Source organism: Leptonychotes weddellii, chromosome 2, assembly GCF_054177405.1.
Source record: "Leptonychotes weddellii isolate Sample4059 chromosome 2, ASM5417740v2, whole genome shotgun sequence".
Lineage (NCBI taxonomy): Eukaryota > Metazoa > Chordata > Mammalia > Carnivora > Phocidae > Leptonychotes > Leptonychotes weddellii.
In genome coordinates this window covers 39307390-39322064 of record NC_138370.1, presented here as the reverse complement: position 1 = coordinate 39322064, position 14675 = coordinate 39307390, and positions in this window count along the sequence as shown.

The window sequence follows — 14675 nt, the reverse complement described above, 5'->3', positions numbered from 1 at the left end:
TACAGTGAACAGCACCATACTGTTTTGATTACTAAAGCTTTGTAATATAACTCAAAGTCCAGGATTGTGATACCTCCAGTTTTGTGTTTCTTTTTCAAGATTGCTTTGGCTCTTCAAGGGTCTTTTGTAGTTCCATACAAATGTTAGGATTATTTGTTCTAATTCTGTGGAAAATGCTATTGGTATTTTAATAGGGATTGCATTAAATATGTAGATTGCTTTGGGTAGTATAGACAGTTTAACAATATTTGTTCTTCCAACCCATCATGGAATATCTTTTCATTTCTTTGTGTCGTCTTTAATTTCTTTCATCAGTGTTTTATACTTTTCAGACTACAGGTTTTTCACCTGCATGCTTAAATTTATTCCCAGGTATTTTATTATTTTTGGTGCAGTTGGAATTGTTTTCTTAATTTGTTTTTCTGCTGCTTCCTTATTAGTGTATAGAGATGCAATGGGGGCACCTGGGTGGCTCAGTAGGTTTGGCATCTGACTCTTGATTCCAGCTCAGGTCATGATCTCAAGGTTGTGAGATTGAGCCCACATTGGCTCTGCACTGGGCATGGATCCTGCTTAAGATTCTCTCTCTCCCTCTCCCTCTGTCCTTCCCCCTCTCTAAAAAAAATAAATGCAATGAATTACTGTACATTGATTTTGTATCCTGTGACTTCACTAAATTCATTTATTGGTTCTAGCAGTTTTTTGGTAGAGTCTATTGGGTTTTCTATATATAATATCATGTCATCCCCAAATAGTGAAAGTTTTACTTTTTTCTTTCTGATTTGGAGGCATTTTATTTCTTTTTGTTGTCTGATTGCTGTGGTTCAGACTTCTAGTACTATGTTGAATATAAGTGGTGAGAGTGGACAACCTTGTCTTGTTCCTGACCTTAGGGGAAATGCTCTCAGTTTTTCCCCATTGAGTATGATGTTCACTGTGGGGTTTTTTTTATATAAGACCTTATTATATTGTGGTATGCTCCCTCTAACCCTACTTTGTTGTGGGTTTTTATCATGAATGGATGTTGTACTTTGTCAAATGCTTTTTCTGCACCTACTGAAATAATCATATGGTTTTTATCCTTTCTTTTATTGATGTGATGTATCACATTGATTGATATGCAAATATTGAACCATTCTTGCATGATGGGAATAAATCCCACTTCACTTGGTGAATGATTTTTTTAATGCATTGTTGAATTTGATTTGCTAATATTTTGTTGAGGATTTTTTGCATCTATGTTCATCAGAGATATTGGCCTGTAATTCTCTTTTTGTGTGGTGTTTTTACCTGGTTTTGGTATCAGGGTAATGCTGGACTCACAGAATGAATTTGGAAGTTTTCCTTTCTCTTTTATTTTTTTGAAAATAGAGAAAAATCGGGGCACCTGGGTGGCTCAGTCAGTCGAGTGACTGCCTTCGGCTCAGGTCGTGATCCTGGAGTCCTGGGATCGAGTCCCGGGATCGAGTCCCACATCAGGCTCCCTGCTCAGCAGGGAGTCTGCTTCTCCCTCTGACCCTCCCCCCTCCATGTGCTCTCTCTCTCAAATGAATAAATAAATAAATAAAATCTTTAAAAAAAAATAGAGAAAAATAGGTATCCACTCTTCTTTAAATGTTTGGTAGAATTTACCTGCAAAGACATCTGTTCTTAGACTTTGTTGGGAGTTTTTTAGTTACTGATTCAATTTTGTTGCTGATAATCAGTCTGTCCAAATTTTCTTTTTTTTTTTTTTTTTAAAGATTTTATTTATTTATTTGACAGAGAGAGACACAGCAAGGGAGGGAACACAAGCAGGAGGAGTGGGAGAGGGAGAAGCAGGCTTCCTGCGGAGCAGGGAGCCCGATGCGGGGCTCGATCCCAGGACCCTGGGATCATGACCTGAGCCGAAGGCAGACGTTTAACAACTGAGCCACCCAGGCGCCCCCTGTCCAAATTTCCTATTTCTTCCTGCTTCAGTTTTGGTGGGTTATAGGTTTCTAGGAATTTATCCATTTCTTCTAGGTTGTCCAGTTTTGTGGGATATACTTTTTCATAATATTCTCTTACAATTGTTTGTATTTCTGTGTTGTTGTAATTTCTCCTCTTTCATTTCATTTGTGATTTTGTTTATTTGAGTCCTCTTTCTCCCTCTCTCTCTCTCTCTCCCTCTCTCTCCCTCTTCGGATGAGTTTGGCTAGAGGTTTATCAATTTTGTTGACCTTTTCAAAGAACCAGCTCATCGATCTGTTCTATTAATTTTTTAGTTTCTATATCATTTATTTCTGCTCTAACCTTTTTATTTCCTTCCTTCTGCTGGTTTTGGGCTGTTTCTTCTTTTTCTAGCTCCTTTAAGTGTAAGGTTAGGTTGTTTATTTGAGATTTGTCTTGCTTTTTGAAGTAGGCCTGTATTGGTATAAACTTCCTTCTTGGAACTGCTTTTGCTTCATTCCAGAGGTTTTGGACTGTTGTATTTTTGTATTCACTTCTCTCCTTGTACTTTATTTCTTCTTTTATTTCCTGGTTGACCATTCGTGTTATTTAACCCCCATATATTTGTGGTCTTTCCAGATTTTTTCTTATGGTAGAGATCTAGTTACCTAGCTTTGTGGTCAGAAAATATGTATGGTATGACTTCGATATTTTTGAATTTGTTGAGACTTGTTTTGTGGACCAACATGTGATCTATTCTGGAGAATGTTCCATATGCACTTGAAAAGAACGTCTTTTCTTCTTTTTTAGGATGGAATGTTCTGAATATATCTGTTAAATCTATCCTGTTCAGTGCATCATTCAAAGCCATTTTTTCTTTGTTGATTTTCTGTTTGGATAATCTCTCCATCGATATAAGTGAAGTGTTAAAGTCCCCTACTATTATTGTATTATTATTGATTAGTTCTTTTATGTTCATTATTAACTGTTTTATGTATTTGGGTGCTCCCATGTTGTGTCCATAAATACCTACAATTGTTATATCTTCTGTTTGATTGTCCCCTTTATTATTATAGAGTGTCCTTTTTTGTCTCTTGATACAATCTTCGTTTTAAAGTCTATATATGTCTGATATAAGTATTGTTACCCCTGCTTTCTTTTGACATCCATTTGCATGATAAAGCCCCTCACTTTCTATCTGCATGTGTATTTAGGTCTGAAATGAGTCTCTGTAGGCAGCATATAGATGGGTCTTGGTTTTTTATCCATCTCATCACCCTATGTCTTTTGATTGGGGCATTTAGTCCATTTACATTCAAAGCAATTATTGATAGATATGTATTGCCATTTTGTTACTTGTTTTGTAATTGTTTTTGAAGTTCTTCTCTGATCCTTTTTTCTCTTGCTCTGTTTAGTGTTTTCTGACTTTCTTTAGTGATATATATGGATTCCTATCTCTTTATTTTTTGCAAATATATTACTGTTTTTTGATTTGTGGTTACCATTAGGTTTGTGTATAACATCTTCTGCATATAGTGGTCTATATTAAGTTGATTGTGTCTTAAGTTTGAACCTATTCTTTACTCCTCTTCCTCCTGCATTTGAGGTATGTGGTGTCATAATTTACATCCTTTTGTTTTGTGAATCCCTTCACTGATTTTTACAGATAAATTTATTTTTACTGCTTTTATGTTTCCTACTTTTCTCATTCTTACCTATGGTCTTCCCTTTCCACTCAAAGAATCCCCTTTAACGGTTTCTTATAGGGCTGGTTTAGTGGTCATGAACTCCTTTGGCTTTTGTTTGTCTGGAAAACTCCTTGCCTCGCCTTATATTCTGAATGATAGCCTTGCTGGATAGAGTAAACTTGGCTGCTGATATTTTTCCCAGCACTTTGAATATATCATGTAACTCGGGCCTGCAAAGTTTCTGCTAAAAAATCTGCTAACAGCCTTATTGGGTTTTCCCTTGTATGTAGCTGTCTTCTTTTCTCTTGCTGCTTTTAAAATTTTCTCTTTATCATTACTTTTTGCCATTTTAATTACTATGTATCTTGGTGTGGATCTCCTTAGGTTCATTTTGTTGAGGGATCTCTGTGCCTCCTGGATCTGCATATCTGTTTCCTTCCCCAGATTAAGAAATTTTTCAGCTATTATTTCTTCAAATAAATCTTCCACCCTCTTTTCTTTCTCTTCTCTTTCTGGAATTCCTATAATGGAAATGTTATTATACTTGATGAAGTCACTGAGTTCCCTAAATCTATTCTCATTTTACATAATTTTTTTCTCTCACTTGCTCAGCTTGGTTATTTTCCATTACTCTGTCTTCCACATCTCTAATTCTTTCTTCTGCTTCCTTGAACCCGCTATTTATTCCATCTAGTGTATTTCTTATTTATTGTGTTTTTCATCTCTGGTTCTTTTTTTGTCTCTTTGTTAAGGGTCTCACTGATGTCCTCCACTCTTTTCTCAAGTCCAGTGAGTATCTGTATGATCATTATTTAAATTCTCTGTCAGGCATATTACTTATATCCATGGTTTTCTCTTGTTCTTTCATTTGGAACATATTCCTCTGTCTCCTCATTTTGTTTAACTCACTGTGTCTGTTTCTGCATGTTAGGAAAGTCAGCAACTCCCCTGCTCTTAAAAGTAATGGCCTCGGGGCACCTGGGTGGCTCAGTTGGTGAGGCGACTGCCTTCGGCTCAGGTCGTGATCCTGGAGTTCCGGGATTGAGTCCCGCATCGGGCTCCCTGCTCAGCGGGGAGTCTGCTCCCTCTGACCCTCCCCCCCTCATGCTCTCTCTCCCTCATTCCCTCTCTCTCTCTAATAAATAAAATCTTAAAAAAAAAAAAGTAATGGCCTCATGAAAAAGAGGTCCTGTAATGCTCTTCAGTTCAGTGTCCCCTGTTCACCAGAAATTTCAGAACCTGAAATTTTAGAAGAATCTCCAATGTGTGTTGCATGCTGTTTTGTTCTGGCCATTTTTCCTTTCAGTCCTGTCCTGCAGAGGCTGTCTTTGCTTGTTGTGAATAAAGTTTTGTACCTAGCCAGGGTGGGGCATGCAGTTTTAACAAGGTACAGATGGTCTCCCTGCAAAATGAGAACTGCTGCTCCTATTGCCAGGACTAGGCCAGCTTGAGTAAACGGTGCACATGGGCAGGGCACACAATTTTAACAAGGTATGCCTCAGGCTTCCTCAGGGCCCACTGGTGCCAGCGGGACTAAGGCCCCAAAAAGCAAGTAGATCAGGACACGTGGTGTTGGCCAGGTTTGTGCAGGTCTTTTGGAGGAGGGGACATGAATCACCAGGACTGAGGCAACTGGGACTGGGAAGGGTGGAACCACAAAAGCAGGGAAGGGCAGGGCTTGGAGCAAGCACATTAGGTAGTGAGTATTGGTGCCGTACTGGCTCACACCAGGTGGCCGTGCTCAGGATGGGGGAGGGAGGAGGGAGATGGCACCTAGGAGGAAGGAGGGAGATGGCACCTGGGAGGGAGGAGGGAGATGGCACCTGCCAGTTTTTTTGTTCCTGAAAAAGTCCCTCTGTGATCCCTGGCCTCCAGGACACACTCTGAAATGAGTAAATTACTCTCCCTCCCAAAGGTCCAGGCATTTTTCAAACTACTGTTTCTACGCTGTATCTCCATGGGGTGTTTGCTGTCTCTCTAAGGGCAGGAACTCAGCTCCATATCACCTTCTGATCTCTCCCAGAACCGATCCACTGATTTTTTTTTTTTAAAGATTTTATTTATTTATTTGAGAGAGAGAATGAAAGACAGAGAGCACGAGAGGGAAGAGGGTCAGAGGGAGAAGCAGACCCCCCGCTGAGCAGGGAGCCTGATGCGGGACTCGATCCCGGGACTCCAGGATCATGACCTGAGCCGAAGGCAGTCGCTTAACCAACTGAGCCACCCAGGCGCCCGATCCACTGATTTTTTAAATTCTAGGCTTTAAGTCCCACTGGTTGTAAAAACTCATAAAATTTGGCCCCTCTTGCTTTCAAAGCCAAATGTTATGAGGATTTATCTTCCCCATGCAGGCTCCCTGTTCTGATAGTCTATTTCTCTCCCCTCTCCACACCCATGGCTCTCTCCCTAACATGAATGGCCATGGTCCATTTTGCTCCCCACTGCATCTCCACCCTTCTACCCTCTTTAGTGTGGTCTCTTCTCTATCTTTAGTTGTGGACTTTGTTCTGCCAGTTGTTGGGTCATTTTCTGGGTTATTTACACTAATGTGAGTATTATCTAGTTGTATCTGTGGGACTAGGTGAGCTTAGGGTCCTCTTACTCCACCATCTTCCCAGCCTCTTTATGTTTCTAGGAATTTACCCATTCTTTTAGGTGATCCAGTTTGTTGACATATATTGTAGTATTCTCTTACAATCCTTTTTATTTCTATAGCATTGGTTGTGATATCCATCCTTTCATTTATAATTTTGGTTATTGAATTTTCTCTTTTTTGTCTTAATCTAGCTAAAGGTTTGTTAATTTTGTGTCTCTTTTTTTAAAAACTCTCAAGTTAGTTGATTATTTTTTGTTTTTCTATTTTCTATTTTATTAATCACCGCTCTAATCTTTATTATTTCCATACTTCTGTTAGTTTTAAGTTTAGTTAGTTCTTAATCTAGTTTCTTAAAATACAAAGTTAGATTGTAATTTGAGATCTTTCTCTTTTTTTATGTTAGCATTTATAGCTATAAATTTTCCTCTTAACACTGTTTTCATTGCATTCCATGAATGTTGACATTTTGTTTTCACATGAATTTGCCTCAAGGTAATTTAAAATTTCCCATATGATTTCTTCTCTGAGCCCTTGGCTGTTTAAGGGTCAATTTCCACATACTTGTGGATTTTTTTTTTCCATTTTCTCCTGCTATCAATTTCTAGCTTCATTTCATTGTGATTTGAAAAGATATTTTGTATAATTTAAATTTTTTAAAATTTATTAAGGCTTGTTTTGTAGCCTAACATGTAGTATATCCTGGAGATTCTTCCATGTGCACTTGATAAAAAATATATCTGCTATTGTTGGCTAGAGTGTACTAAATATGTCCGTTATGTCCATTTGGTCTAAAGGTTTGTTCAAGTCCTCTATTTCCTTATTGATCTTTGGTCTGGTTGTTCTACCCATTAGTGATGATAGTGAGATATTTAAGTTTCCTAATATTATTGTATATCTGTCTTTTTTTCCCTTCAATTCTGCCAATATTTCCTTCATATATTTAGGAAAGTTGATGTTTGTTGCACATACATTTATAATTGTTATATCTGGGTGAATTGCCCCTTTTATCATTATATAATGTTCTCTGTTTCTTGTAACAGTTTTTGACTTAAAGTCTATTTAGTCTGATATTAGTACAGTCACTCCTGCTCTCTTTTGGTTACCATTTGCATGAAATATTTTTTCCCACTCTTTCACTTTCTTCCTATGTGTGTCCTTATATCTAAAGTGAATTTCTTGTAGACAGCATAGTGCTGGATCCATTTTTTTATATTGATTCAGCAATCTATATCTTTTTATTGTGGAGTTTAACCCATTTACATTTAAAGTAATTACTTATATAGAAGAACTTACTATTGCCATTTTGTTAATTGTTTTCTGTATGTCTTATAGATTTTTTCCCTCCTTTCCTCTCTTACTACTTTCCTTTATGTTTCATTAATTTTTTGTGGTGACATACTTTGATTCTCCTCTCATTTCCTTTTGTGTATATTCTAGAGATATTTTCTTTGTGGATACCATTTTAATTACATGAAACTTATTAAAGTTATAACATTCTATTTTAAACTGATTACAACTTACTTTCAATCACACACAAAAACCTTATTTTTATATGCTCCTTCCCCTGCTTGATATTATTGAGATCACAAATTACATCTTTATATCTTGTTGGGTAAAGCAGTCTCATACTGCAGTCTTTCAACTCCTACTTAGCTTCATAAGAATAGGCCTTGGGGGGCACCTAGGTGGCTCAGTTGGTTAAGCGACTGCCTTTGGCTCAGGTATGATCCCAGGGTCCTGGGATCGAGTCCCACATCAGGCTCCCCCTGGTCTGTGGGGAGCCTGCTTCTCCCTCTGCCTCTGCCTGCCACTCCCCCTGCTTGTGCTCTCTCTCTCTGTGTCAAATAAATAAATGAAATATTAAAAAAAAAAAAAAAGAATAGGCCTTAGGCCTGGAACACTTTCTTACCAAGAGATAAAGAATCTACACAGTGTGTGCTGGACTTACCATGTTGTACTGTAATATCATTCTTTGTTTCAGGCACATGAATACTTCCTTGCTCTGCTTAACAGTGCATATCAATGGCCCTCAGGCACCCTCAGCTTTCAGTATTTCAGACTTCATAGGGGAGGAAGAGGCGTCCTTCCAATGTGGCATGAGAGAGGAACACACACACACACACACAGTGTCTTGGTGTGGGCCCCTTTGGGTTTATCCTGGTTGGAGGCTTTGAGCTTCTCCCATAATGCATATGCATATATTGGGCTGCTTGTTAGGATCCCATAAGTTCCTTAGGCTCCTTTCACTTTTCTTCATTTTTTGTTTGTTTGTTTGTTTGTTTTTTTGCTCTGACTTAATGACCTCAAATGACTTGTCTTCAATGACTTTCTTCTGCCTGATCAAGTTGGTTGTTGAACTCTAACAAATTTTTTAGTTTGTTGTACTTTTTCAATGCCAAAATTTGGTTCTTTTTTTATAGTTTCCATATCTTTGTTGGTATTCCCATTTTGTTCATGCATCATTTACTTGATTTCATTTAGTTATCTGTGTTCTCTTTAAGCTCATTAAGCTTCTTTATGACAGCTATTTTAAATTCTTTGTCAGGCAGCAAAGAGATCTGTGTTTCTTTAGGGTCAGTTTCTGGAGTTTTATTTCATTTCTTTGATTTGGCCATGTTTATGTTTCCTTGTATCTTTGTGTGCCTTGTGGTTTTTTTCATTAAGACTTGGGCATTTGAAGAAACAACCACCTCTTCCAAACTTTTTGGACTGGCTTCATGCAGAAGACCTTCACCACTCAGTCCAGCTAGATTCTAGAATCTCTCAAAACTTTTCCGAGGATGTATCTTCTATGACCTCGTGCATGTAATTTAAGTCCTCTCAAATTCCCTAAGCATCTTGTCCCTGCTTCTTCTCAGAAGCCTGTAATCTCTTGCTCTCCCTGCTGTCTACTGGCAGAATTGCAGCTCTAATGTGCTGCTGTGATCATATCTTTCCTGCAGCTTCCAAACAAGGCCACCATTCCCATCTGCACTCTGAGTCAGGAGAGACAGATATCAGTCCCTCAGACAGTCCCTAGAGTAGCCAAAATGTTTAATGCACATTCTCCTCTTTTGTTTCTATCATGAAGGATAATCCGGAGTGTGGGAGATTTCCTTCCAATTACACCACACTGGATCAGATAGAGAGAGAAGCACAAACAAGGGTGCAAAACTCAGTGAATTTTCCTAACCCTATCACTGGAAGGTCTGGGTGTTGAAACTTCTTAACTGCTCCCTAGAGTTCTCACAAAAGTATTCTGATCCATATATTGTGGTTATCTATGGGTCTCTGTGGGAGAATAAGGGCCTAATGCTTCCTATTCAGCCATCATGCTGACACCTCTCTAAATGTGTGCCTTTATTTTTTTTTAGTAAGAGTAAAATATATTTTCTGATAGAATCCTTTCACTGTTAAGCCAATCTCTCCACCTTTACGTCCCTATGGCACTAGGCTTTGATCTTCCCACACGTATCACATTTTGCCTTATGCTTATCTTTGATTCAACATATGTTGAATCTGTCCTCTAGGCTAAGGAGAATCCTGAATTGTTTATGTGTGTTTTAACTGGGAAAAAAAAAAAAAAAAGAATTGAAATTAACAAAGTGAAAGGCCTTCAAATAATAAAAGTCAAGGAAGATCCTGGATTAGGGAAAACTAGGTATTCCAGGCACAGAAAGAGCATATACAAAAGAATAACAAAGCTGATGATCAAGAATGGATAAATCAGAGGGAGCTAGGAGGAGGTAAATGAAGACTCAGAGAAATTTGGCAGAGACTCACAAAGGAACAGGAAAAAGCCACCATCTCAATTTGCAACTAACAGAGGCCTAGGAGTATTGGAATGCTCATAAATGTTCTCTAAACCTTTTTATTTTAATCGACATAGATATATGAGGCCTGCAGCTCTAGGATGTCTTAAAAATCAAGATTAGAGCATGCAAATGATTTGCTTAAAAAAAATTCTCATGTAGGAAATGTTAAGACACATTGACATACAAAAATAAACATATTGAACTTACACAGGTGTACATAAACAATTGCATGCTGACCATCAGTCCGTTGAACGAGAGCCCTGTTTTAGTTCCTGTTTTCTGGTGTTGAGTACTGGGACTCATCCAAGAAATAGTGTCAGTGAGGAGGAAGGTGAGGAGGAAACACCCAGTGTAATCCTTGCTTGGCTGTGCGACCTCAGTTGAGGGTTTCTGTCCCAGACTCAGGGCGACTAAGAGAACCTGCAGAGCCATGTGCTTCAGTGGGGTTAGGGAACCAGACTCCTCTTTTTATTTATCAAAGACGGAGATGTAGAAACAATTGTTACTAAACATCTGTGCTGTTCAAGACACACACCAACATGAGCACCTTTGGATTGTAACAATTCAAGTCCTCATTAACTCAAAATGAACAAACTTAACTGACAGGTCAGTTCTTTGCACATTTCCCGTAACAACCCAGAGTACCTTACTAAGCCTCAAATGGTTGGTTTTCAAATAGGAAGAAAGGAGTCTGTGTGGGGTGTTCGGTTGAGGTGGTAATTTGGTTTGTTTTAACAACGACACGTTTTAACATTGATGGCCAGCCCCAACCAAAGGGAAACAGATCATGACATTGCCCTTAAAAGGACTAGAGTTATTAGCCTAATGTATTGAAAAGGGTGATGCACTAGACACGACAAATCACAACAATCACATGAATGCTGACAACACAGGCAAGGAACAAAAGAACAGAGCGGTAACATGAACCATATGGGCTTAATAACTAATAACACTTCTAAGTGTCTTTATTGTTGTGATTGTTTTAAGACTGGCTAACACTTGGCCTCTCTTATTATAACTGAAATACTATCTATAGCTGCTATCTCCCCTGTATTTCAAACTGTTGTTTTTAAAGCAAGATATGAATACATCAGAGACTCTTTCATATCTTGTAGAGGGAAAGTTCAAGTGCACGAGTCTCCATAATAAAGCCTACCCCAAAATAATAAATGGGGCTGTCAGACTGATTCTCACTTGAGACACCAACTGTAGCTAATATTACTCGATATGCAGATGTTTTCTGTCTCTTTCTCTTGGACAAAAAAAAAAAAAAGAGCATTTAAATGGAATAATGATAAATTGGTATTAATATGAAGAGGCTCTGCTACAGGGTGGCAAAGGGCTGCACAGGTCAAGAGTTGGAGGCACGTGTGAGGGATGGGGCTCTCACCTCTGTGCTGAAGGGTCTCGGGAATTTATTAGCTGAACTATTCACTCTGTCTCAAGACCACACAACATTATTTTTAAAAAAGAAAATAAAACCCTTAACCATCCTAAGCTGAGGTCCCCTGCAAACAGTGGGCTGCATTGCACACAGTAGGTGTTTAAAAATTAAGGGCTTCATGAAGAATAAAAGTACTAACACAATTCTGGCAGAGGGGTGAAAAATAGGAAAGCAAATCCTGACAATCCTTTATCCAAATGTCAGAGCTAATGCCTGTTCTCAACGGATTCCACTGTCCCTGGACGGGCCGCCTGTCTGCCTCCTGGAATTTCATTCCACGGCACCAGCCAACGGTCACCTTCACATTTGTTTCCACTTAGGCTCCCCCTGCCTCTCTCGCCTTCTTCCCCACAAGCATGCAGGTACGCAACACCAAGGAGGAATGCAAAAAAAACTTCACTTAGCTTCTTTTTGGAAAGGGAAGAAAAGAAACACAAATGAAAAGAGCAAAGGGCAAAAGGGTCTAATGGGGCATCTCCTTAAATGATGAGGCATTTCTTCCTAGAGAACACTTGGGGAACTCTTAGTAGGTGTCTCCTGGCGGCAATCAAATGCTCTCTGAAGTCCTTAGGACCTAGAGTCTATAAACCTGGAACACAGCCTTTTATTATGCTTCTGAGAGTTTACTTTGGACAAATCAGTTAACTCCACGGGGACAGAGGGATTGGCTTCACCTGAAAACAGCGCTATACGATCCAGTCTACAAGTGACCAAACTGAGCAGAGGTTAGCCATTCATTCGCTCACGTATCTTTCATTAATGGAAGTCAGAAACCAGAACATAGCTACAGAAAGTGAACCAAGTATTTATTCACCAGGACTCTCTAAGTGGCTATACACCCAACTCTTGATTTTCCATGTTAATGGTCTGGACAATTCACAACAGTAGCTAGTCTCCAAATTATACCCAGTATATTACAGAATTCATGTCCAAACAACTTATCCTTTTTTTTTCCTCAAGGTTTCTCTCCTTAATTAAATTCAGGTAGGATAATATTAAGGATTGTCAAATCTAAGCAGCCACCAAATGTTCAGACTAAAAAGAGCAAGAGAGTTTTCTTGTGACAAAGAAGCCATGGCCTGGACAGTGAATTTCCAAAGAGATTTCATAGGAGAGGGTTGGGGATTACCTGCAACTGACCTGTCAGATTTGCAGGTTAAATTCCTGCCAAACTCAGGAATAGGGTCACTCTGATGTGCTTCTGGACTCCAAAGTTCCAGAATCAAGTTCCCTTCTAACTCAGTGCTCTACCAAGGTCTTTCCCTCATCCACTGATCAACCAAGGGGAGGAAGGGGAGCTATGTCCACACAAACTAAACTCAAGACACAGGATGAAACCATTGATTTTATTTCCCACCTCAGTGCTTCTCCTCAGGTCCACTGCCCCCATCCCAGGCCACATCCTCTCTGCTCTACAGCCATGGGCCAACCTTACTTTGCCTACCCTCTCTTTGGTCTATGAGGTCCCAACTGCAAATGTAGGAATTGCTCTCTTTTCTCCTCTTTCCAAGACTTCCCTCCTCACTTCCTCTTCCAATGAAACTTGGGTTGATTTTCCCTACCCTGGCAGCTGGCTGCTTTATATAAAACAAAAGGCATATGTCATCCTGAACAAAAGGCAGGGGGTGAGGGGGGAGCTGTCCCTGAGTTCCCTTCTAATGTAGGGACCCTGAGTTTCTTGAGGTCTGGCCCCTCTATAACACCAAGTGTTTCCATGGGCCCCAAGGACATTGAGCCTCAGGTTCTTCCACTATAAACTGAGAGTGCTAACAGTGCTCTCTTCTCAGCTGTAGCTGCTTCCAGCAGCACCGTGTCTGATTCAACTCCTGACTGCAGCATGTAATAGTTAGATGACCTTGGATGAGTCACTCAAGCTTTCCAGCCTTCACTTTCTCATATGTAAGATGAGTGGTAGTAATACCTGCCCCATCGGATTATTGTGAGGATTAAACGGCACGGTTCAATTAAAGCAGTCGGGATAGAACTTGGCACAGAGTAAGTGCTACACAGATACTGGTGATTGTTAGTTCTCCTTGACTTTTTGTATAGTTCTAAGACAATAATACATGTGAAAGTGCTTCATGAGTCCTATACACATATCGGCCCTCTTTGAAGCTTAATGTAAGATTAGTCCACAGGTTCCTGAAAATGCAGGAAGACCCTTATATTCTCTGTGTGACTTGCTTCTCACAAATGGATACCAAGAGAACTTTGAGAAGAAGGTTTCCCTGAAGCTGAGAACAGAAGACAAAGATCCTTGCCATCAGATGGCATTAACCAAGGATGCCACGGGCCCACCATCTTTGGGACTCCTTACCTGAACAAGGGTTACTGCTACTCCCATTTCATAGATAAAAGTCAAGGCACAGTGAATGTAGACCTAAGGTAACCTAGTCACAGGCAAAATCATGATGTAGGCCAAGCAAGTCTTCATCACTCCCTTATTTTTTCCTCTGGATGTTAAAAACATCTTCTTGTGTTTCCATTCCCTTCCAGGTCTCACGGTAACTTCACTGGCCAGAGAATAACTGGTAAAGAATTTAGACTTTAAATAAGCCAATTTATACCAAAAAGTGAGTGACTAACTACACTGCCTTTTCCCAAAAGTACTGATAGCCTAATAAAGGCCCGCAGACAGAGCAGGACAAGGCTGAACCCAACAACGTTTGACACTCAGAAGTTTTCTTCATTTTAGGGGCAGAAGATACTTTCAGGGTTACCAACAAACTCTCTGAGTTTGTATGGGACTGAGGAGTTCCCTGTATATGGGATTTCCAATGCTAAAACCGAGATAAGTTGGTCTGGCCCACACTCTGCCCACTAAGGATGCCAACCATGCCTGGGTGACCAGCAGAGGTAATGACCTGCTTCTCTGTGCTTTGGCCTGCACACCTGCCACTCCATTTATCAGAAACATCTCCACATTCTCCTTCCCACACCACCTTTACCCACTAATTCCTCCCCATTTTTCAGAACACAGCTCAGTGGTAACTTCATTGGGGCAAACTTTCCAGCCCTCTCCACCCCAGGCTAATGATTTTCCTTATTATATGTTTTCAGATCACCCTGTAAGTACAGGAAACGTTTCTTCCCTAACAGCTAAACTGTATAACACCTTAGAGAAATACATTTATTTGTTTGTGATTATTTCAGATATGGCTTCCCCACCAGAGTGTAAGTTCTACAAGAACAGGAACCAGGAGAATAAGCCCTTGGTTGATTATGGTGCCAGGCAGTTGAAG